The 26,632-nt window shown below is 37.4% G+C and overlaps 1 non-coding gene across 1 annotated transcript in view; it reads left to right on the forward strand.

Annotated features, from left to right (window-relative positions):
- The window catches only part of LOC106977833 (uncharacterized), a 228,850-nt gene that overhangs the window by 182,303 nt on the left and 19,915 nt on the right, over nt 1–26,632 (forward strand). Inside the window, exon 3 of the transcript XR_003413933.2 lies at nt 8,365–8,523. This is a non-coding gene — a transcript (uncharacterized LOC106977833). The remainder of the gene's footprint in view (nt 1–8,364; nt 8,524–26,632) is intronic.

The following is a 26,632-nucleotide window of genomic DNA, read 5'->3' on the forward strand; positions in this document are numbered from 1 at the left end:
GGTTGTTTTTACTACTTGGTTACTGTGAATAATGCTACAATGAACATGCGAGTGCAGATATTTCTCTTTTTTATAGTTTTATTTTATTTTATTTGAAAGAGAAAAAGAAAGAGAGAGAGCATGTGCAGGAAAGGAGCAGTGAGAGAGGGAGAGAGAGAATCTCCAGCAGGTTCTGCACTGTTAGCATGGAGCCTGATGCAGGGCTCCATCACACAAACCGTGAGATCTTGACCTGAGCGGAAATCAAGCCTCATAACTTCAGACACCGTTTTTCTATTTAAATTTTCTTTTTCCTGCTTTCCTCTCTCTTTTGCTATTCTCTTTGATATACTCCATGTTACTTTGGGTCAGTCTCCCAGGTGGGTCCTAGTAGATTTCCTATCAATCTGAAAAGCAGATCTATGTATCAGAGTTTTCAGTTGAAAGTATTGGAAAATGACTCTGGCTGTCTTAAGCAGAAAAAGAATTTAGCAGGAGATGCAAACCTCACAAAAATAGCTTCTGGAAAGGAACAAGAAAGCTTAGGAGGCTAGGTGCTGGGTAAATAAACAAGGTTACACTGCAGGAAAGCCTAGTGTTTTAGCCACCACTGGCACGAGTCTGACCTTAAAATGCACACACACACACACACACACACACACACACACACACACACACAGACACACACACACTTTTTTTTTTTAATCTTTGTGTCATTCTCTCAAACATCCAAGCTTAGGTCATATTGGTTGAGTGAGATCACATCTAAGCCCCTCTCATTCCCCCAGGTAGTAGGGGAAATGTTTCTTTTCTCCAAGATTATCTTTATGTTATTAATACAACATGCAATAATAATGCAATAATTCAAGCTCCATCCTGTTTTCCTAGTAAAAGTCAGAGAGCTCATGGGAAGAGAAGTGTGTTGGTTTTTGGACAGCCAAAAAGAAAAAACATTACCCTGTCTCTCTTGTATTTTATCCCTCAGTTCCTGATTTTGGGATAATGTGGAATGTAGTGGTTAGAGGAAAGCAAGCATTAGAAATAGAAAAGAGAAATGGTTGACATGAACTTATACCTGGAAAAAAGCAAATTGATAGGCAAACAACATACAGACCATTTATTTATATCAGAAAAAACACGGCCTATTCAATCAAGAAGTCAGTCTCCCTTTTAGCTTTTGGGCCACCTGCCAGCCACTCACTGCCTCTGACTCCAGTTCTTCTCAGTCGCCAGGTGGGAATGAAAACGTCTGTGTCCCAGGTTTGTCATGAAGATGAATGAGAAAATATGTGGAAAGCGCTCAGCATGGCACACTGATTTACAGTGGCTACTTGCCAAATACTTGTTAGTTTCCTATCCTTCTCTCTAGAAAACTATCTAACTCCTGAAAAACTCCACCATCACCACCTCTGTAACTGGGGCTACAAATCTCAAATATACTGACTGCATCCATCAGGAAGTGTAATTGCTGTGAAACTCATGCTATATGTGGCCCTGTTATTGATGGTGGTCATGTACAGAGACATCAAGTTTCTTCTTGAAATCAAACTCGTAATGAGATTACGAAGCCCCTTCATTTCTTGTTTCACATTCCTTGTACAGTGCTTCCTTACACCAAAGAGAACTTGATTCTTCCTTTTTTTAATGTTTATTTATTTGAGGGAGGAGGAGGGGCAGAGAGAGAGGAGGACAGAGGACCCAAAGTGGGATCTGGCCAACAGCAGTGAGCCTGGTGCAGGGCTCAAACTCACAAACCGGGATATCATGACTTGAGCCGAAGTCGGAAGCTTAACTACTGAACCACCCAGGTGCTCCCCCACTCTTTTATTAATGTTTATCTTGATTCCTCCTTTCTTACGATTGTTATATAATAGTCTTTCATCATGGTTTCTCTTTATTCTTAGGGAGTCTCCTTAGTAATGAAAACAATAAAGCTGTATTAGATAAAAGTGATGAAGATCATGTGTATATTGAATATTAAGTTCTTAAATATTTGAAGGAAAAATATTGATCATTGTAGGGGATCTCTCAATTTATGCAACTCGTGGAAGAATATTTCTTCCAAAATAGACTAATTGGTTTGAAATTAAAAGAGAAATAAGTGTAATAAATTAAAAGTTGTGGAGAAATAATGAGACATGTCAAAACTATGTTTTGTTCTAGGAGAGTAGTTCTTAAAGAGTAGTATGTCTAAGTGTAATCTGGGGAACTGTCATCTGCAGAATTCCCAATATCACTCCAAAAATGGGGAATTATTAATTCTGGGAAAGAGCCCAAGGATCCACATTATTAAACACACTTCTTGGTGATTTTGATGAGCTAGTTGCTAGGCTAGAGGGATTTTTTCTACCCCTTTTGAGAGACTTTTTGAAGAGAAAATTTTAACTACCCCGGATTTTGCAAAACTAGCAGTGAGTGATGACCCCTCAGTGGTTGTAAAGCAGGATCTCAAACCGTTGGCCGAGGACCAAAACCAGTTCACAGATGTGTTCTGTCTGACAAAAATCACGTTTAGAATGTTGCCTGGAATGTCCTTAAGCTCAGTTTGCTTTCTTCAGCTCACTTTTGTCTGGCTCATGGGCTTCTGGTTGTAGCTCACATTTAAGCGATACAACTGACCCTTAGACATTTGTTTATGAGCTCTGAGAATTTAAAGCATTGTTCTACAAAGCGTAAACTCAGAGTGAGGTATTTGGGAACTTCCAGCACATGATTAAATTTGGTTTGTAAATTCTAATTTGGCAAGGCTTGCCAAGCTAGGGTCAAATTTTTAAGAACTATTTTTGTATTCAAGTATAATATATTCTGAAGTGAAGGCATATTGGGTCCCTGCCCCTCTTCCATGAGGCACCAGTTCACTTCTCTGTCCACTTGGCCAGATGATGAGCAATACATGGGCAGGAACTGAATCTTTGGACTTGCCTTGTGATCGGAGCCAGCACATTATACAGAATGCAATAGATGCTTAAATGTTTTTTGAAACGCAAAGGCGGAAAAGAAGGGAGAGTGGAAGGAAGGATGGGAGGAAGGAAGGTAAAGAAAAAGACAATGGAGAAAAGAAGAAAAGGAGGAAAGAAGGAGAAAAAACAGGAAAGAAAGGAAAAAGTACTGAGACAAGTGTCATTTGTAGAAAATTTAGAAATGTGACTAATTGGATCCCTCATTTTAGGAAAATACCAACAGGAATATGGACTACTTTAATTCTCAAAGTTTATAGAACATAGTCAAATTCAGAATTAGGCATCTTTGAGCCAAGATAGAAACGAAGAGAATTGTTTGTGTTTTAGTATCAGGCACTGTATTCTCAGATGTTGACAGAATACCCTAAATTTTTCTTTTGTCACCCATGGGGCTTCCTGCCAGGTTTCTGAAGTAAAAATATTAAATGAGTATCTTGGAAGATTTTTTTAAGTTTGTAATTACTTACAATGTAGCTAAACACCAAATGAGCATCAAAAAAATGCCAATGTGCTATTTATATTTTAATCTAATCATCGTCTTTGTCACAATCTATCATCACAGTCTTCTCCTTGTGTCTATGTTTTTTCCATTGGAAAAACATGGCTTTAAAGAGAGAGAGAAAAATGTCATCTGTTGCTTTCAGAAAATTAAACTCATTTAAAATTGAGTACTCAGAAATCCTGTTATTTTGTTTGTTGACTTTTGGTATCTTCTTTCCAAAATAAAACCTACTCAGAGCTTGGTTATTTAAAATCAAGTGAGTTGGAAATCTATAAAGTTGTTTAGACACCATGTCAAGTAAGCTGGGTGAGAGAGTGGTGTATTAGAAATACAGGTGTATCATGGGGTTATGTACTCATCCAGATCCTACTGTGATCCTAATGACCTCTGGTATGTCACTTCATTTCCCTGAGACTCAGATTTCCATATATATATTGAGCGCATCTTTCAAACTCAATTTATAAGAATTTGGAATTGACAGTACAACACTATCAATTAACTGCATTCAAGCTCCATTTTTCAAAGCTTCTATGTCTTTGGACAATAACTTCCACTCTCTGATTCTTATTTCAATCACCTTGAAGTGGGCGTTATTACATTACTTTGCATGTTTTTTTGACAAAATTAAATGTGAAACCATATATGAAACAGCAATAGGCACATAGATTTTTTTGATGACCCTGCCTGCTGGGAAATAATCTGTGACTTTTACATCTGACTAAATGAAGAAGAAGGAAAAAAGGAATTTGGAAGCAATCATTTTGTAAATAAAAATGGTAGCACCTTCTCTTTTCCAATATCACCGATAAAAGGAACATATTTGAAGCTTCTAAGGCAGAAAGCCTCATTACTTTGATTGTTGGTAACCTACTTATTCCTATATTCTTGATGTTTGTGTGGGAAAATGAGTAACCTAGATACACAGCTTGCAAAATGCACCAAGCAGTCATTTAACAAATGCACTGAGCTCAGAGTGCTGAATGCTCTTCCAGTTCTGTCGGCTACCCAGAGGGCTGTGCAGCATGCCTCTATGGGGAAGATGAAGCGCATCCCTGAGATAAAGTTTAAAGAGCAACATATCAACAAGTACAAATCAATAGTTTATAAAATGAGTGCCTAAGTGCTGAGGGGATCCTTTGGAAAGCTTCCTTCAAAGCAGTGAGATAAACTAAAAGGGTAGTGGTAGTGTGCATAAAGAAAAAGAAGACCAAAATTCAATTTCAGAGCACTTAAGGCCAGACCAAGAAACAAGAAAATAGTGTTTGTGAGTGTTTGAATTTCTTCTACTTTTTTCAAATTTTATTTTGGTCTTGTTTTGTTTTAAATTCATGCACAATAGGATTTTATCAATAGGTTCTGTATACCATGCCCCTATCTAGAACCTCTTTGAACATTGTCAACAATTCATGAATACAGTATTGAGGTATAATTTATGTGCAGTAAAAAGCCCTCATTCAAAATTCAGTTTCAAAGAATACAAGTTTCAGGGCACCTGAGTGGCTCAGTCAGTTGAGCGACTCTTGGTGTCTGCCCAGGTCATGATATTAGAGTCCTGGGATTGAGCTCGAGTCAGGCTCCATGCTAAACATGGAGCCTGCTTGTGATTCTCTCTCTCTCCCTCTGTTCTTCTCCCCTACTTCTCTCTCTCTCTCTCTCTCTCTCTCAAGAAAAAAAATATATGTTTCTTAAAAATAAGAATAACATTTATTTTTTATTTTTTTATTTAAAAAATGTAATGTTTTTATTTATTTTTGAGAGAGGGAGAAGACAGAGTGAGTGAGGGAGGAGCAGAGAGAAATAGAGAGAGAGAGAGACAGACAGAATCCAAAGCAAGCTCCAGGCTCTGAGCTGTCAGCACAGAGCCAGACTGAGGGCTCGAACTCACAAGCCATGAGATCATGACCTGAGCTGAAGTCAGATGCCCAACCAACTGAGCCACCCAGGTGTCCCGCATTTATTTTTTAAAAAGACTTGGTCTCAGACGAGTCATCTCAGTAATAAGCAGAGGCTCAAAAAATGTAAGATGAGAAAATAGAAGAAAATTATAATGTTTGGAAACCATACTGATTTTAGTAAAAATCACTTAATTTCCAAGAGTATTATTTAAAGCATTATCTGTACCTTTTGTTTTTGTTTTCCTATTTGATAGCATATTTGAAAGAGAGAAAAGTAAAAAAATTTATTTTAAGTCTTTTTTTTTCTTCATTCTGAGCACTAGTATTAGAATAAGGTTTTAAACCAATGTCATGGAATTAGTATTTCTTACGAATACCCATGGACTTCTCTTTGAGAAAAATATATGCATTTAATTTTGTGTATCTTTTTGAGGAAACAAATGGAATAGATAATACAAAAAGTGTGTGAAGCAACTTGTTGTACAACACCCCCACCTGTTTATATATATATCTCCATGAACTGTGATGTAGACAGCACAGGATTGATTGTATGTGAAGCCCAGTACACACATCTGGGAGGCACTGACTCTATGTTGGATGCTAGAAACATCAATGTACAAGTTGGTTGGATTTTTCTGAACCATTTTGACAGTTAATTGGCTTATGGAGAAAAACTTAACAGTGATACAAAACCATCACATCCAGTAAACACTTTATGTGAGTGAACTGTGTGAATCAGTCATTTGATATTGTAGCTTTGTCTTTGACCTATAATGCTGTGCTCAGTGACAAACTTCAGAAAATCCCATGGTCTGTCATATATGAGTAGGATAAAAAATAAAGCCAATTCGTTTTATTTGGTCTAATGTTGCTTCCTTTTGTTGTTACAAATATATGCTAACAAATCAGAATAGAATAGATGACAGTCTTTTTTATGGGAAGAGAATGTGTCTTTCCATTTTGTATCCAGGCACCTAATCCCATACCTGGAACAACTGAGGTACTCAATTAAAATTTGTGGAATAAATAAGTGGGGTCATGGATAAGTCGGTTATCAACAGTCAGTGGAAAACCATCAGTACTGAAGGAAATACACAAAACCTGTCCCTTCAAAGAAGGGATCAAGAGCATCCTCTTTGAATAATGAAATAAAGCTCATTTTAGAAAGCAAGTAGCTACATTGATTTACTTATATTTACTTTTTTGTCGTAAGTAGCAGAACTGAAGTGTAAGAAGTCACACCAGGGCACAGATAGCTGCTTCTAAAGCAAGAGGCTTTCAAAATGTTTTCATTTAAAGTTAGTTTGGGAGCTTGGAGATTATGTTTATAAACACTTCCCTGTCATTAGGTCCACCAGCATATGACATCTTTCAGTATCCTACATGGCTTCCAAGAGACCAAAAAGGATTACCACTCATGAGAACATATTTGTTTTATAAGGGAATTGATTTGAATTTTTAGAGCATACATAATGCAGAAAAGAAGTAATAATGATTTTTGGCATGCATAGAAACATTTTGCATCCATAAGTTGACTAAGGTTTTAACTTAACAAATACCAGGGCTTAAATCAACAGATTAGAACATTTTAGCCTTGTGTGTGCATGTGTGTGTCTGGATGTGTTTGTTGTGGAGGTGGGGGTCTGGGTGTGTCAGTAATAGTGTCCGCATTCCTGTTCTGAATTGCAGAATGATCGCTTAGTGTCCAGGTATACATTCCTCCTTTTAAGGATTTACTTTGAAATATTGCATTTTAGTCTGAAGTATGTACTTGACTTCAACCCGTTGCCTTCTTACCATTTCTGCTGAAATGGCACAATAGGATATCTCACTACTGTGCCTTTTAACGAAGTCTCCCCATTGACTTCTGGGAATACTTGAAGCTCTAATCACAGGTGCATGAGGATATATCATTTTGTGGCTTGTTAAAATCAGCTTTTGCACCTGTGTCCATGAATCTGCAGCACATAATCATCCACATGAGTCCCCCTACAGACTTAGAATAGCCTCTCAACCATTTCTGTTGCACTATTTAGAAAATAATAATAATTCTGGTTTTGTATTTGCATAACTAAATATGGTTGCTGTAGCTAAAAAAAAACCTAATAGTTATTAAAGTCTATCCTGGAAAGCCCAATAAGCTAATCTGTTCACTGGTTTCCTAAATTTCTGTTGAACAGAGTTATTTGTGTGGCAGGTACGAGTATAATAAGAGTTGTTGATTATGCATGTTTATTTTTTCCTCCTTGAATGGAAATCAAACATGCTTAAAAGTTTAAACACCATATTTAGTCATACGGACATTGATAGTTGAAACATTAGGTATGTAGTACACTGTCCCCAAATTCAGTCATGTAATTACTTCCCTGGGCTGTGGGCATTTCCTTTGTGTACAGATTCTGACTACAATATGTTCATGTTGGTTACTGTTTTATAGTCTGTGTCTCAACATGGATAAGGTAGCTGTGGAATATGCAGGACCTCATATATGCCCCTTAAAGGTGTTTCTCACATGCTCTCCTACAGACGTGATGCACGTTTTTTACAGTGAATGTTGACACTGACCAGAGTGTCAGAACTCACAAAGGAAACTATCCTTGATCTAAACCAACATGTGGAATTTTCTTTAGCTGGTGATGAGTTTGGCCTTTTTGAATCTCTTTGCTCAGTTACCCTAAGAGTTCTATAGGTAGAGTCAGAAAATTATTCTGATTACCCCAAGTGGTCACCTACATGAAAGAGAAGGGGTACACACCAAAAATATGTGGGTTTTAATATCAATAATGTTTATTTATACCAACAGCTTAAATAGATCAATAAGAGGACCGTGCACTCTGCAAAAACACCTTCTATAGCTCATAAACTTCAGTCTTCTGGCTTTAATGTTTATCAGCATCTTGAGAGGCATTTATGGCCCTTCACATACTCTTTCATGATTCCATTATTGATTAACTAGTGATGCCTGCTAGACCTAGGTCATGGTTCACTATTTTTCCATTAAAATGAAGAAATACCTTGTTTGTTGCAGGTTCACTTCAAGCAGTTGGCTTGTGGGACTCTGAGAGATGCTGCCACCCATGACATGTTGGAATTACCATGATCAACTACCCAGTTTGGATTTCAGCCAGTGGCCAGGAGCTTTGCATGGTAGACAGCAAGGGTTGGACTTTTAAAAAGAGTAAACAAGGTAAGATTTGAAGAAGACATTGGATCATTTATCATTTGCTCTAAGGGTTTTAGTGTGTTGCCAAGATGCATTGAATAAATGTACAGCTTTTCTATTTATTTTCTAAGTCCACTGAACAGGTTGTTGAAGAATGGTACTCCCTTGGATTTAGGAGAATGTATAGAGTAATAATTGAGTCCATTTTTTCTCAAGAGGAGAAAGGAGTTATTTTAAGATACATATAAAGCAGACCCAAGATACTTGCAATAGCCCAAAATTGCAAGCTAAGGAGATTTCCTCTTTAAGTAACTACTCTGAACTATAATGGAATAAGCAGGTGTACTTTTGAAGGTGTTGTAGGAAAAGTGTTGCTGTTAAGTTGTTGTACTATACACATTATCGAAATGTGAGTGTCGGTTTATAGCATATGATCTTATAAATATGCCTCAGGGTTACTCTAATTTAGAAGATTATACCATTATTCTGCCGTTTATTTCTTTGTAAGTATTTATCATTCCAATTTCGGTTCATGTAAGTATTATTTAAAATGGCGATACAATGACATCCTTCATTATTATTGTGGCTCTTAGATTTTAAAATGTTATGCTTTTTTTCAAGTATTCTTTTTGCTACTTTTATCTATTGCATTCTGGAAACTCTTCTCAACCATTACCTATAGTTTGTCAGACCTTCTTATCTCTCTCCTTAACTGTCTGCCTCCTCCATAATATAATTTAAATCTGTTATCAACAATTACCTGGGAGAAGCAGGAGTCATTCTTGTGCTCTGACTTTAAGACCATCAAAGCTTTTTCAGATTCTTTGAATTTTAGGCATCCCAAAGCATGATTTTCTTTAAGTTCAATTATAGAAACAGAAAATATAAGTAAAATGCATTAATTGAGAAAAAAGGAGGGAGATTATTCTAAGTCGCTTGAATGAACTATTTAAACCAATACAGCTTTCTTACTTTCTGAAAATAAAGTAGGTAGAACTCAGTCATCAATAAATAAATTATAGCCTAAGATAATTATTTGGATGTAAAAGAGAACTTCTGAAGTGACTGAAAATAATTGATTCTTTAAAGTATAATAAATAAGCCTTCCCAATCCCATAATAACTTATTTGTCTGTGATGATATCAAGAGAGAAAAAATCAAAATACTCACAGATTTCAAATTTATTAGAAGTAGTATAGATGACCAGACTCATGGCAGAAATCCTTACTGATAAACTGAGTTGTGGACAATTGTCGTGCTTAGTGGCAAGGGGGAGTTATGCACACTTACAAGAGTTCTGCTAGTCTGTAAATAAAAGGGACTATACCTCAACCTGCTTCTGTGCTTTGTAGCATTAGAATGAAGCAAACGATTATAACAAGAATGCTTCATGATAGATTTACCTGTTTTATTTATTTATGTATTTATGTATTTATGTATTTATGTATTTATTTATTTATTTATTTATTTATTTATTTTTGAGAGAGAGAGAGAGAGAGAGAGAGAGAGCAAAAGCAGGGGAGGGGCAGAGAGAGAGGGAAACACAGAATCTGAAGCAGGTTCCAGGTTCTGAGCTGTTAGCACAGAGCCCAATGCAGGACTGAAACCCACAAACCGTGAGTGGTCAGAGAGAAGTCAGATGCTTAGTGGACTGAGCCACCCACGTGCCCCAGATTTACATATTCTTAAATGTTTAAGTCTTAATATCTGAGTCCAAAATAAATTCCATCCTGATTGTGCTTATTTCTCTATTTTCAACAAAATTGGGTTCCATGTTAAAACATCAGACTTAGAAGAAAAAGACAAAAAGAAGGATAAAATGAAACCAGTTTTGAAGGGCCTCATGTGATAATGCAATTACTAGCACTTCTTTAATCTTGTCACAAGGAAGAGTTCTCCTGTACTGTGAGATCAGCATTTTTGTTCTTTAGAATACCTTTCTGAACTTTGTAAGTTAGCAATATAGAAAAAGTGTACAAGCGCTTTTGATCCAAGAAACATAACTTCTTTTCTCTTCAGTCAACCTTTTGAAAGTGAATCCTATTGATTAGGAGGTACAGAGATAGTACACTCTACTGTTCTGTATAAAAACATATATTGTAGAAGGGCCCCAAGCACATAAAAGATTTGACAGTGAATTCATGTATTTTCCCAGTGAAAGGTTAACTCTTTAAAAAGGAACAGAAAATTTATACATTATAGTTTTATAGCTTATATTAGTTTTAAATTCATTTTTGTTCTCTGTTGTAACGATGATAGTTGTGTTTTTTATAGGGATGCATGTTAGCTCCTCCATAAAGTTAAGAGTGTCAAGGCTTCCCAACTCTGCTTCTCACAAGTTTATAACAAAGCAGTAACAATTTGTACTGTTCCTTAGCTTAAAAGCAATTTTTCTTTCTTAACTCATTTTAAAAGTAAAGGTTTGACTAGCTCAGGATTACATTGTTGTATGTTTGTATGGAGAAGCAATATTAAGCAAGAAAGACAAAATATAAAAGGTGAGGTTTTCAAAAGCGCTTCTGATAACAGCATGCCCCATGTTATGGGATATGCAGTCTCCAGCATGATTCACGAAAACATTTACACAGCACCCATGTATGCCATGTGTCCCTTACTTTCTGCAGAGAGCAATGGACATTCTTACCTGTGCAACTATTCTTATTTTGAGGTCTTCTAAGAACCTGGAGAACTTAGCGAGGCAACTGATTTCATCATAAAAAGTCTTGTAGGAATCTTAAATACTTTTAGCTACCTATTTATTTACAATTCAGTTTTTGAATGTCAACAGGATGTAAAGCACTGTGTGGCCAGTAACAAATTAACAACCTTCCTTGCCCTGAATTCATCTAGCAGGGTGAAACTGCCATGTAAACAGCTCAACTTTGGGTGAAATGAACTAAAAAGTTTGATGATGTATTTCAAACAGAATTATCCAGAAACTAAGATGAAGGACTGTTGTAACTGATAGGAGTATTCAAAGGTCTTGAGGCTTAAGAGGCATTTCAGCTGCATCGCTAAAAAGTAGGGAGAAGGGCACTCAGGTGGTTCAGTTGGTTAAGCTTCTGACTCTTGATTTCAGCTCAGGTAATGATCTCAGGGTTCATGGAATCGAGCCCCTCATGCGACCCTGTGCTAACAACGGGGAGCCTACTTGGGATTCTCTCTCCCCCTCTCCTCATGTGCTCTCCCTGTCTCTCTGTCTCTCTCTCTCTGTCTTATTTATTCTCTCTCATAAAAATAAATAAACAAAAAAGGTAGGGAGAATTTTAATTGATGGGAAATAGGTGTAACAGCATTCTAAGTTCAGGGAACAGTATGGCAAAGCCACCATGATGTAAAAATATATGTTACCTTTGGAGAATGGGAGACTTGCCCCTGGAAAGTAGGGAGACATACAGGAAGAAATGGAGGATATAGGTAGGGGCTGGACTGGAGTGTTTGGCGTGCACAGCTACGGTGTTATCATATGGACCTGATGTAATTGAATCTGTGCTTAAAGACACAGCATGGGATCCCTAGGGGCAAGGAAGGTATGTGCAGAGACAAATGGTAAACTCAGAGTATACAGTTCTATGAGTGCATAAATGTGTCATTTCTAGTGCTGCGTCACCAGTGCCTGGAACAGGTCCTGCTCATCACTGATTCAGACTAAATGAGTATCTCTCAGTGATAATCCAGAAACTTCTACATTTGCAACTTTCTCCTTTTTTATAAGTGGTTTGAAAACTCTTAATACAAACCATGAAAAGTTAACGTACGTGTTTTCCATCATCTACACGGGTAACACACACACACACACACACTCACAACTCTCTCCCAGTATGTGCTTGAAATTAAACCTCAGATCCTGTTCCTGAAATTTATGCCTCAATTAAGATGGGGGCAGCTGCTACCCTACTTTATTTCCCTTTTGAGACTTTTATCTCTCAGGCTTTATCCTTCCCTTCATTGTTTTATCATCCCATCAATCACTGTTTCACTCCTTGGGAACGCAGCGTGCATCGCAGGCACATTTTTATGGCCAGAAAGCAAAGCTACCCTACTTGGCATGTAGTGCTTACTTAAACCTAATTAAATAATTCTGCTGAAAGTATGTCCTTTCCAGCACTGTGCACATTTGGCCAAAATGATAGGGAACACTTTAAAGCTGTGGAAAATAACCGGGGTAGGGAGCCTGAAGAAGACACAAATTGAATGATGGTGAACTTCAGCCCAACCTTCCTTGACATAGTCCTCTAATGAGCCGGGGTGCATTCACACTTCTGCTATAGGAAACTCCTAACTCACAGCCCAGCTTTCACCCCAATTATTTGTTGAAAATTACCATTGTTGAAGGCTCCCCAGTAGTACACCAAATTCAGTACATTTTGTATGACTGAATCATCTATTTTCAGTGAACTTCTCTTGTAGTCTGGGGAAAATCCAAGAATTTCTTTCAAAATATGCATACCTAAGGAAATGTAGATATGATTCAGTATAATGTAATATTTGTGAGACCAACGTCTTTGTCTTTCTTCTCTTAAGACCTTAATTTCAGGGACACATTCATTTTCAATAAACATATCTGATGAGTGAATGAATGAATATCAAAAATTGTGCTTGAGATCAAATTCATAACTTCTGTGTTAACAGCAGGAAATACAATTGCTCTCTTCTTAGTGAGGCCAGCTAGCATTTGGTTCATCTTGCCCAGTGTTAGATCAAAGGCATCTTATAGCTTGCAGTACTGCCATTATTTAGTGAATAATTTTGAGAGAGAGTGCACATGTGCAAGCGGGGAAGGGGAGAGAGAAGGAGACAGGATCCGAAGAGGACTCTGCACAGAGAGCCTGACATGGGGCTTGAACTCACGAACTATGAGATCATGACCTGAGCCAAAGATTTTTTTTTTTTTAAATCATATGATGACAAAATTTTTTATGCATATGAATGATTTAATATAAAATAAAGGATCAAGAAAAAAGTTATTAAATGCCTTGTTGCTTTTATAAGTAAAGTATGGTTCTATTTTACAGTCACAAATTTTGAATTTTTATTTTTATAGATCCCAAATGCTTGGAAGAAAGAAGTAAGGCTTTCCCTGTTTCCATGCTATTGGGTGTGAATTTCTCTGGGTAGAAGTCACTAGACTACTGCTATCCTAGCAAGCTACCCTTTCGTATTTCAAGAAGACAGGTTATAGCAAATTGTGGTTGTGAATATACTATCTCAATTAAAGGCCCTGTCTTTAAGTAAAGCCTGGATTTGAATCCAAACTCTGACACTTACAAATTATATGACCTTGGGTAAGTCATTTATCATCTGAGAACTTTGATTCCCAACTGGTAACACGCACGTAGTAGTAGCTGTCCCATGTATAATTGTGAGGATTAAGTGAGATCACACATATAAAACACTCAGCAGAATATCTGACACATTATAAATAAGTGATATATATAAAAATATATCTATTTATAAATTACTGATATACTGATTTATAAATTACTGATATATAAAAGTTACTGATATTTATTATTATTATTATTACCACTAATAGTCTATTGTTATTATTACTATTAATAGTCTATAGATGTAGCAGTTCTACCTAGAAGTTCATTTGTTTCAGCGAAATGTCAGAATATTTTATCCTTAGTCCCTAGAAGTAAATGATATGTAAAATGCTTAGCATTTACACATCTCATAAGCACTCAATTACTGTTAGTTGTTGTGGTGCTAGTTTTGTCATTTTCCTATATAAGCACTTCTCTTCTTCAGGCTTTTTGAGGAGATCTTGGGTCTAATCTCTTTATAGCAACAACTTCCTTCTTAGGATGATGGCAAGTCTGTGTATTGTGGTTAGTGTTATGACTTTAAGATAAGGCCCAATCCGTTATTGGTTATATTATAATCACATTGCTGGGTGCCTTGATATTGAGGTGAACAGCATTTTCTTTAAAACCAAATATGACCAGAATGGTTTTTCATACCAAATTATAGTCTTTAGAATCAATAAAACACATTGAAAGCCACTAAAGGAAACATTAACATATATCTGACAGTAGCAAACAAATCATCCTGATCTGTTGACATAATTCTCTAATATGGAAATACTACTTTAACATATACTCATAGATACTGTCTTTAGAGGTCCCTGACATTAATCAAGCAGTATATATGTAATTATGCCTTTAACCTTTCCTTTTGTTACATGTATTTTACACAAAAATACTGTTATAAATTTTAAAATGAAAATTTAGGATTAAAACTACTTTTAACGTGATAAAACAATACTTTAAAAATTAACTGTCATGATTAATTTCACAACATGCCACCTAAAACCATATAGGAGAAGAACGGGGATAAATTAGAGACAATTCCATGAATTTCTGGCCTGTGCTTCATAGACTGTTGGTTTTGGGTGGCCCTATTCTTGTCAACAAATGGCAGAATCTAGATAAATCAGCTGAGATGTGAGGGAAGACAAGTAGACTAGAAAACCGAGGGAGGGTCTGTTGAAAATGAATCACTCTGAGGTAAATAAAGGATTCCAGGCTTTGGCGAAGGACTTTCTAGGATTGGACTGTGAGTTTCTGCAAAGAGCCAGGTCCACAAAGATGCCCATCTTGCCCTGGCAGCTCACCGCTGCCCTTGGTGAGGGGCAGAGGAAGCCATTGGTGGAGAGGAGAGAGATTCAGGGATGCACCGTGGTTTGGAAGTAGCTGAAGTGATGGGCTGTGCAGTTGATTGGGCAGTCAAGAAGCAGAATCATGCCAGGGGTTACCAGCTCGCTAGCATGTGTGTGATGTGTTTGAACTGAGTGGCAAGAAATCCCTGAGTGAGCACGGGGAACATTTCATTAGAAGGGAGTTATTTATTCTAAGGATAAGATTTAGCATGAAATTAAGATACTGCTGAAGTCAATCTTTACAAAGTCTCTTCTGCAGAAATATGATAACCAACACCTGATTATATCATGTCTCTTTCTACTGCATCCAACAGGACAGTAGGAATGAAATAATAATGGTACCCACCCTCAATTGAATATTGGGATCAATGTAAGTCTTTTATATCAATAACCCTGAAATATAGACACAGTTATACACATATTCAAGATGAAGAAACCGGGACTTGGAAAGGTTAGTTACTTTTCCAAGCTCACACAGCTCGTATGTGTGAGGGCAAGATCTCCCAAGATCTCCTTTGTCTAAAACCTGTGTGTATTCCATTATATTATTATCCTATTTTTCAGTTCCTGAGACTACTGTTCCAATCTTTATGCCATTATATATGCGAGTACATTTGCTGTAGTATGTATTTTTATATTTTGTAATTTTTTCTTGCATATGTGTGCATATTGCTTTTCCATGAATTTGAAAGTTGCTTAAGAGGTAGAGTATCTCTTTTTTATGGAGGGCCCATTAGTGCTAGTCCTGGGCCATTATGCAGGGCAGGGCCATTATGATGGGCCCTGATTCTGAGCACATGTTTGCTGCTAATGATACCAGTTAACAAACTGGTTTCCTCTTTTCAACAGAGAATTTACATAGACTTCATAAATAACTCTTGGCATAAATGCCACAATTTATGTACCTGTAATTTTTTGAATACCTACATAAATGGCCACAATTAAAATAATTTGAGAAGGGCGACTGGGTGGCTCTGTCGGTTAAGCATCTGACTCTTAATCAGCTTGGATCATGATCTCACAGTTTGTGAGTTCAAGTCCCATGTCAGGCTCCATGCTAACAGCACAGAGTCTGCTTGGGGTTCTCTCTCCCTCTCTCTCTCTCTCTCTCTCTCTCTCTCTCTCTCTGTCTGTCTGTCTCTCTCTCAAAATAAGTAAACTTTAACAATAATTTGAGTAATGTATTGTCTTTCATCTATGTAGCATTTCTTTCCTCTAACAGAGAGCACCAGAGTGATGTAACATCATTTTCCAGCGTGCTTTTGTGGAACACTGATCTGGAGGTGTATGTTCCATATACAAAGGGTTTTGCAGCCAATTGCATTTTGCTGGTGTAGTAATTTATGATAAGGACTGGCTCAAAAAGAAAAGGTTTAGGTTTGCCTGCAACAATTGCCACTCCCTTCCTGAATAAATGGAGGATTGTTGGTCAGAGGAATATAAATGATCTTGAACCATCTTTTCCCACAAGATTACAACTCTGATGTTAAGTACAGAGGTTTTGGCCAGTCACATTCTTATTCTTTTTTTTTTCCCCTCCCATTTCTTTTCCTCTCTTTTTTCCTCTCCTTCCTCCTTTCCTCTTCTTCCTTTTTCCTTCTCCCTCCTTTTCCCCCACTTCTTCCTCTTTCTTCTTCTTCCTCTTCTTCTACCTCTCCCCCCTGCCTGCCCCATACACACATACTCCTCCCTCTTTTTTTCTCTCCTCCCAACCTATGAGCCTGCTAACATTTTCCCCTCTTTGGGATTTCCCGTGTTTTGATCCAAACATACCATCACCTCTAGTATATCCCTTCTCTAGATATGTTACTCTAGATATGAGGTTATAACTTTCTTTTTCATATCAGCCAAGTCTTGACACTGTTCTCCATCTCCTTGTTTTTAACCAGAGAGACATTGTAATTTTAAGGCGGCCCTTATAGATAGAGTTCCTTTTAGCAGGGAATTACTCTTCAGAGGGTAACCTCACTTTCATATTCTTGGTAGGGGAATTCTGTATACACAGCTACATTTTACACATTCAAAATGCAGCCCTAATTATGAAGCCAAATCCAGTTAGTGTTAGGCTACATCATTAGCACCATCATTAGGAAACATTTGCTGAGAGCCTTTTTTGCGGGGGCACAAGGCCATAGGAAACAGTCTCCATTTCTGTCTGCTTTCACTTCCACATAGATTAAAGACCGTCGCTACTCTTAAATATTAACTTTACCCTGAAGGAGTTTATGATGCCTGTGCCAAGCAACACAGATATGTAACACTAGCAAAAAAGAAAAAAGACAGTACTGTAAGTGTCAGGCAGGAACTTGGATAGATGACAGAAACAACAGATTCAGAGGAAGAAAAAGTCCTGGGAGGCTAGAGGTCTCAGGGAAGCTTTATGAAGGAGGTGGATCCAGAACTGAGTCTCAAAGATTAAGAATTGTCTTTGGTTTTAAAAAATGCTCGGCTACAGAAGTCTTTTCACCTTTCCTTATCTTTGGTTTTGTCTTCCATCCATTCAAACCTACAGCTGAGAGCAAATAGCAACATGTCATTTCCATACTTTGAGGATAAAGCGCTATTTCTCATTGTGTCTCTTTTTGCCTCTTGAGACATTCATATGCATGCACTTTATTTGGTTCTTAGTGTTACTACACAGTGCTTGTTACCATCTGTCATGCATATCTGGCTATTATTTGTCCTTCTCAACCCCTTACCATACTTCTCCATACTTCTCCTTCTCCATACTTCCATTACATCTGCTTCTGTAACCACAATGTGAGTCCTCTAAGGCAGAGATCAATTCTAACTTATTCCTGTTTTCCCAGAATGATTGTATCCCACAGAGCTGGCATGTATAAATGAACATACACCTTTTCTTCTCAATCACATTAGGACTAGGTCACTTAATTTTTTGTCAGTTTTGATGACTGGTAATCCAACCTTACTCTCTTCTATGCCTTTGCTTAGCCAAAATGCCTCTATGGGATGGTTGAAAAGAACAGTGTGTTCTAGAATGTTTAGTAAAAGTGTTGTGGGCTGCCAAATATGATGTAAATTATCAGGATTAAAAACAAAAATTCTATCTGCAGCACTGGCAATATTTCAGATGGTATTTAAATGTAACTCGAAAATGTGATTTCATGAAAATGTTAGTATTTATATGAACAATTCAAAGTACATGGAAAACTAATACTGATAGAAAAATTTTAAGAGCTTAAATACCTTTTTATGAGTCTATGTTACTGGAATTTAGTTAGGCTCTAAAGCTTTGTAAATATCCTCTAGTAGAAAGTCTCCTACCCTACTTCTGAATATCTCCTGTATGTAGTTGATATAAATTCATTTATCAAATCTGATATGATGTAAGCCAAAAGAGTACAGTTATTACAGTATAATGTTTAAGCTAATTTATGATAATTTTTATTTAAAAAGTAACATTTTGTTTCCTGGATGAGCCTGCAGCAGAATGAAAACATGCTTCATCAGCGGAATGGGTAGTATTTTCTCCAACTGATCTTTCATCCAAGGGAATTCTTAAGCCAGAACCTTCTAAAAGATATAATTTGGAGAACTTCCAAAAAAGAGAAAAAAATACCTTTCCTGAAAAGAATGGTAAACTATAGTGTGATCTCATTTGTCCTAAATTCTGCATATCATTCACCCACGAGCTGTAGTTGTCTCACCCTTAGGTGATATGTCCCATAACTCATTCTAGTCAATTGGATGCATTTACTCCTAAAGGGACTCATATCTTGGAAATAACCTTCCTGTTTCAAACTGTATTCTCTAATGAATGAGAAGGTAACTGCATTAAGTACCTTTCTAGTTGCCAAGTGTAATCATCTTCTACCTAGGCGAGTGTGTGGCTGGCCTCTATATCTGGCATCCTTTGTGAAATGTAATCACGGGTGTAATTTAAGTGGAACTCAGGGACCGGACATAGAAGTTTCCTCAAATGCTTGGATTATAAATATCAATAGCAAATTCAGCTTGCCTTTTCCACAAGGCATTTTCTTTCTTATTTGGACACAGTCATGGGTTCAAACAGGAATCTTTCAAATGCAGAAACCCAGTAGCTGAGGTTTGAATATATCAGGGAGGTATTTGCAATTTAGACTTGGAAACAAATCTGTTACAAATGAGAATCAAGTAATTCCAAATGCATAAAGATGAATGTAAATATATGCCAGATCTGCCTTAGGATAGTATAATTCAGTTAGTAACACACTGCTATTTGTGATTTCACTTCCCAATGTATTACCTGATTATTATTAGTGTCCACATTAGTGTCTGTATTAGTGTCCCCATCTCTATTTCCCTTTCCCACCAGATTAAAAACATTTTAAGGCCCAGAACTGGTTCTTACCTATTGTAGGAATATTTACCCCTAAAATAAGTCCTGACAAAAAGAAGTGATGATAAGTGAATGAATTAAAAAAAAAAAAAAAAGCCTGACACCTAACAGTCCCTTAATAGGTATTTATGAATAAGTGAATTAATGAATGGATGAAAGAATGAATAGGCACATGACATTTTATCACAGTGGATATATTTTAATAGCCAGTTGAGGCTTTGGTCAAAACAAAAGGATATGCACTCTCTTATTTAGTTTAGTAATCAATTAGACTGACATTCAAATTTGAATATTACATTAAAAAAATTAGAAGTAAAATTCCTAGGGGCGCCTGGGTGGCTCAGTCGGTTAAGTGTCAGATTTAGGCTCAGGTCATGATCTCGTGGTTCATGGGTTCGAGCCCCTCGTCGGGCTCTGTGCTGACAGCTCAGAGCCTGGAGCCTGCTTCAGGTTCTGTGTTTCCCTCTCTCTCTGCCCCTCCCCGGCTCATGTTCTGTCTGTCTCTGTCAACAATAATTAAGTGTGTTAAAAAAAAAAAGAAGTAAAATTCCTTGCCAGCATTTCCAAATTGCACACTCTATTCTAATGTTTTAAAATAAAATTATCTTCCTACTGGCAAAGAGTGACATTTATAGTGTGTGCTAGGTATTTGTAAATTTCACCCTGTTCTGCCCATGCATTCACATCCCACCTACCTTCATTTTCAGTAACTCTTCCTGTTTAAAACAAAATTAAAACAGCTACTTTTCAGAGTTTGCAGGTCAGCAGATATTTTGTATTTGAATGAAATTCTTTAAAAGGACCATTTTAAATAATTTTGTAGGATATATGTTATATTGTTTATCTTATGTGGTTAGGAAAAAGGGATATAAGGGTTATTTGTTATAGACAAAACAATCACTGGGTTTTAATATTTAAATGTGAGTCAATTCAAGGTCTGACTATTCTAGGGAAGATTTAGGCACTTGCCATGTGACTGTTAGGAAAAACACACATTTTGCACTTATCCAAAAGGAAAGTCACTACAGAAAACTGGGTACTGGCCTGGCACATTGCCTTTACCCACTTAGAATTGCCTGTAGGGAGAACGACCCAGTTCTTTAATTGGAGAGCACCAAATGTATTTACTACTGGATATATAAAGACCAACCATTCAGATCACCATGACATCTAAACAACTTGAAGGTGCTTTACTTCTGCCCTGAACTCTGTACTTCTGCAAAGGGATGTTGTCTTCATTGAAACAAACTTCCAAGTAGTAGCTATACATAAAGGAAATCACACAAAGATGATCCTTAGGTGATCTAATAACTTCATCAGTAGTACACTGTGTTTATTGGTAAGAAATGAAATTCATAACCTTTTAACATTCTTGGGTTTCTTTGCATGCCTTCATTCCCATACTACCCTAAGTTTATATTTGTTACAGTCATGAAAGAAAAAAAAAAGATATACCTTTGAACATACTGAATACCTTTGTTAGACTGAGATCTCCTTTTGTCCCTGGTGTAACTACCCAAGTGATGAATATTTAGTACCTCCCCAATAAATGTTTGCTGAATTAATGAGCACTGCCTGCACACTTTTCATATCATCTTCAGATGTCCATTCTTTGCCATTCTGTCTATTGCTTCATTTAACATTTCCCCCAAAATCACTCAGAAAATATTTATTAATATCTACAATGTTGTAACATAGTGTTTTCCTTCTCAGATCTTGTGATACTCCCTTCATTGTCCCAAGGGAACGTACAATCCAGATGGAGAGATAAGACAAAAAACACATAAAAGACTAAATTATGACTTGAAGGAGTAAATGATTAAGGGTAAAATGGACAGCATAAATGATATGAAGATAGTGTGTTCTGTGATTATGCCTAAGCTACATCCATTTAGAAGATTCGTATTTGGGAAAACCTGAGATTCCTTGGGGGCAGCTTCCAGAGCTGGGGACTGAGGGGCTTCCAAGAAGAAAAAATCTAAACGAAGAGAATCAGTAGACAAACCTGACCTAATAAGCAAGTCTTAGTCATCAGAGGGGCAGAGTGATGTGATGAGCTGGTTGAATTTGTCCCCAACATAGCATTTCCGTTCACAAATGAGTCATATGAGAATTTTAAAGAGAAATAAAGAACTGTGACATAGAGCTTAAATTCCTCTGTAATATGTTAATATTCATGAGATATTACTCTTACATCTATAAGGTCATGGATACCAAGTTTTTATCATTTAATAGATGATAGCAAATGGAACGGAGGCATTGTCTCCCACTTTGCCTAAGGAATAGTGTCCATTTGAGGAACTGGAGGGTTCCACTGGCTGCTCAAACACTAATCACTGGCTAATCACTGACTACCCAAACAAGGAGCTGGCTACTCAGCTAATTAATAGTACTCAAACAGGTAGGGTCTGGAAGTATCCCTGGTGTCATGCAGAGACATCAGTGCTCAGGGAAGGTAGCAGCACCTAACTGAAATATCAGTGTTACCGACGAAGAAGGAAAGGGTAGTAGTGACTATTCATATTTTTGAGTCCATGTTGATTCCCTTCAGTGATATCTCAAAATACCTAGCGCAAGACCCAAGAGAGGATTTGGGCAAATGGCATGTTACATACCGAATAGATATTTTGAGAAAGGTGAGTTGACTGAGCCACGGTGCAATCTGGGAAAGCTTCATGAGGCAGGATCTAGGTGTATAAGGAGAGAGGAAGATAGTGGGGAGAGGTGGTACTGAAAATGAAGATGAGTGAAGACAAAGAAGTATTTGTGGTCTGTATGGGAAACCGTGAACATAGCACTGTGACTATAGTGTGGGTGCATTAAAAGGATGGTAGACAACTACATTAGAAATGGATATCACGGGGTTCACCTGGGTGGCTCAGTCGGTTAAGCATCCCAACTCTCGGTTTCAGCTCAGGTCATGATCTCACAGTTTGTGAGATTGAGCCCCGTGTCAGGCTCCATGCTGACAGCATAGAGCCTGTTTGGGATTCTCTCTCCCTCTCTATCTGCCCCTCCCCTGCTTGCTCTCTCTCTGTCTCACTCTCAAAATAAATAAATAAACTTAAAAAAATGGAAATAAGTGCCAAAATTAAAGAAGCCTAGAGCTGCATCACATTAAAAATCCAAAAATAGTAGGTTCCTGATACGAAGATTTCAGAATTTTTGATAGTAAAATCCCTCTGACTCGAGCCATGCAGTGAGCACTTCACTTATCTTTCATTTTCAAAAGCTCTATGAGGAAGTATTATTTGTTTGTTTTATGTAAATCAAAATTAAAGCTTATAAAGTTTAAATAATTTGCCCAACGTGACACATTAACAGTTGAGCCAGGAGCCAGGAATCAAGAGCAGATATGTGTAGTTCATATACCATTGCCACCCTCTTCTAACTATACTCTGCTCCACACCCTGATCTCCATAGCATCAAGTCAGCATTGAATTTTTCCCACTCTGTTCTATGTCTTTGGATAATAGTGATTCCATACTATACACAGATAGGAAAAACATGAATGGTGGGTCTCTCACTTCTTAAAATCCCTTCTTTTCACTTCACCTGACATTTTTTGATATTCACTTAACCTGACATTTTTTAAAGTCACAGGCCTTGATTTTTTTTTTTTTTTTAATTTTAGTACCTTGTGATGAATCTGACTTGAGTGGTTTGCCTTGGCATGTTAATGCTAGAAGAGATCATGTGTGTGGTATTTCTTGTGCCCTCAATAATTTAGGGGCAGAGTTTAAGAATTAAAGGAGATCATATGGGAAAAAGGAAATAGGTTTTATAAAGGAGGATGAGGCAAACATAAGAAGTGTTGAAGACAGAAGAGACTGAAGTCATAGAGGACTGACATGGGTGGGGAACAAGTAGTCTTGACTTGCTCTATCTAGAAAATGGACTTCAGAGGAGACAAGACCAGCATTCTGAACTGAAAATAGACATGACTTGGGTCCAGAAATGAAGATGCCCACAATGACAGGAAATCGGTAAAAGCTTTCTCTACAGCTGAAGGAGGATAAACCTTCTATCTACTCTAAATGCCTATGAGCAACAAACTTAATTCATTCCCAAGACCCTGTTAAAACTGCTGTGAATATACTTGAGCACCACTAAGGGCATGAGCTACTGTTGAGGAAAGATGACAGTGGTAAATGCAACATCTTAAAGTTGGTTGGAAGAGAGAAATGACATACCATGTTGGGTGTTGCAAGAGGGTGCCATCTTTGAGGAAGCAAGCTACTCTGCTACCATTCCTACTGCTTCATGTAAAACTTGTTTAATCTCACTTCATCTTAACTGAGTGAATGTGTTTGACCTAGCAAAAGTAGCCCACAAAGAAACTGCATTTTAATAAAATTGTATGTGAATTTGTCTTGGAAGTTTGAAATAATTGGGAGATAAATCCAATTTTAAGAGACAAATGAAGAAAAATCTGCAATATGCGCAGTTCAGTTAGCATTATGCGTGTGGTTTTCTTCTAATTTATAATGGAGGAAGTTTTCCAAGTTATTTATGGACTCAGTGAAAAATTAAAATGTGCTATCAAATATATCTGGATGTCACTGTAACCCAAACATTAGTCATGCATTTTCAAATTTCCGGAAAAAAAGAAAATCCTCATAAAAAGACCTTAGTTACTCTTGTAACTGTACTCTTACAAATGGAACTTAGAATAATACAATAGAGGTTTGCATAAGGGGCAGCGGTGGAACAGAGGAGAGAATGGCTGAAAATAAATTAGTGTCTTAGAAACATAATTTTGACAAATACCGTTAGAACTAATGTTTTTATGCTTTGGTCACTGATGTAATACAATAACATGAATTCTAAAGAATATGTTCATATATACCATCATCAACAGTAAATATTAATTCTAAATCCACTTTAGCTCTCAAATATGTCCAATTTTCCCCATCCTCTCTGCTCCTGGATTGATACAATGGTCCCTTAACTATTCTCTGTAGCTCAAGTCTGGCCCCTGCTCAGTCTGTTTGCCATCAAATGGGACTTAGCATTTGGAGGAAGATCGAGTTCCTTTTGTCCATTGCTCTCCAGGTAGGGAGATAATAACTGTGCCTGGAGCATTTGCTAAAGAAATTAGTTCTGTCCTCCTGTTGGTCCATAAAAGTGTAAACGTTGTCATGTCAGAAGATCACAGAGATTCTGTCAGGCTTACTTTCTAAGTATCAATGCCAGGAACCATTCATTTAGCTGTAGCTCCTACTAAGGGATTAAAGCATTTCCTCCCTTTTTGTACCAATGGGACCCTTGCTTACCCAAAGTCATAGTAACAATTCTTCCACAATCCTAACCTCCTTTTATGCAGAAGGAGTTAATTAAATGAAATAGTAAGGAACAAAGCAAAATGGACATAATATGACAGAATTCAATCTGATGGCCTCCTTCCTCTGATTGGTAGCTTGGAATTTTTTGTGCAGTCCTTTCCTGACTTTCCTGGGCTGCAGGGTATTTGAGAGCTTTTCAAATAGTGCTCACTGTTAAGGGCTTGGTTAGCAAAAAATATTAAGTGACCATTTTCCCTGAATGGAAGATTCTGTATAGTTTTTGTGGCTTCCTTTTTCAAGTGTGGTTAATTTTAGCCCTGTTTCATTTGTCTATACAAAAGGACCACTATGCTTTTTCCTCTGACAGGATTAACTGATAGTTAAGGCCATAAAATCAGTGTAAATAGAATTATAAGAAGCTTCATTTACTGGGGCTGCATTCAAGAGCAAGATAACTAGGGCGTTTGGAATAAACATTCTTTTCCAAGGAGCCAGAGTACAAGTGGTAGCTCACATGATCTGCAAGAACCAATTGTATAGGTTGTTAGGAAGGAGTTATTTCCCTTTTAAAATAAAAGTCAGCCCACAAATATTTGTTGAGTGCCTACCAGGAGAGAGGCATTATTCTAAGTTCTAGTGATGGTGGAGAACCAGAAAGATGGATCCTAGTGATAAGGACTAATAAGAAGCTTACATTCTAATGCAGAGAGGCATATAATTAATGATGTCAAAAGAAACTAATTCAAGTGACCCCCCAAAGAGGTTAAAGTCTTTAATAAGCTGATGTGCATCAGAAGCACCTAAAGACCAGGTAACTCTCCAAGTTGAAGCCAGGTTGGGATTTTATAGGCGGAGGACAGTTGAAGAGCTCCCTGAGTAAAAAGCCTTCAGGGGCTTCGTTGGAGACCCCTCTCTTCTCTCCAACTGCCCCAGATACTGAAGGCATCAGAATGGATACAGCCATGTTTTGCTTTCTTCTTCAGCATTCAGAGTTCCATGGGAGGGCTTTTTCTAGGTCTGTTTCTTACCCCACCTGAAAACTCTGTGATCTTTTTAGAGGGCTGGTTTCTGGGAGGTTTCCAGTTTAAATTAAAAAATGGTTAAAGCTATTTAAATCTCCTTCTATCCAGGCATCTTCAATATTCTACAGATACGCTATTTACAAGTTCTGTGTGATCTCTGAGGAAGAGTAATAACTTGTTTTTAATGTTTATTTATTTATTTTGAGAGTGAGAGCTGGAGAGGGGCAGAGAGAGGCTCCTTACTGTCAGTGCAGAGCCCACAGGTTGATTTCACAACCTGGAAGATCACAGCCTGAGCCGAAATCAAGAGTCAGATGCTCAAATGACTGAGCCACCCAGGTGCCCTAACTAATAACTGTTAAATGAAAATACCAGATTTCTCACTTCTTATTTAAAGAGCTATGTCTTACTGAGAACAAACTGAGGGTTGATGGGGGGTGGGAGGGAGGGGAGGGTGGGTAATGGGTATTGAGGAGGGCACCTTTTGGGATGAGCACTGGGTGTTGTATGGAAACCAATTTGACAATAAATTTCATATATTGAAAAAAAAATAAAGAGCTATGTCTTTTAAAAAAAAAAATTTAACGTTTAATTTTGAGAGACGAGCACAAGTGAGGTAGGGGCAGAGAGAGACAAAGACACAAAATCCAAAGCAGGATCCAGGGTCTGAGCTGTCAGCACAGAGTCCAATGCAGGACTCAAACCCATGAACCATGAGATCATGACCTGAGCTGAAGTGAGTGCCTAACCAAGTGAGCCACCCAGGCGCCCCAGGAGCTATGTTTTTCTTTATTGGGAACCTTCTAGACTGCAGATGACAGAC

The sequence above is a fragment of the Acinonyx jubatus genome, chromosome D4, assembly GCF_027475565.1.
Source record: "Acinonyx jubatus isolate Ajub_Pintada_27869175 chromosome D4, VMU_Ajub_asm_v1.0, whole genome shotgun sequence".
Taxonomy (NCBI): domain Eukaryota; kingdom Metazoa; phylum Chordata; class Mammalia; order Carnivora; family Felidae; genus Acinonyx; species Acinonyx jubatus.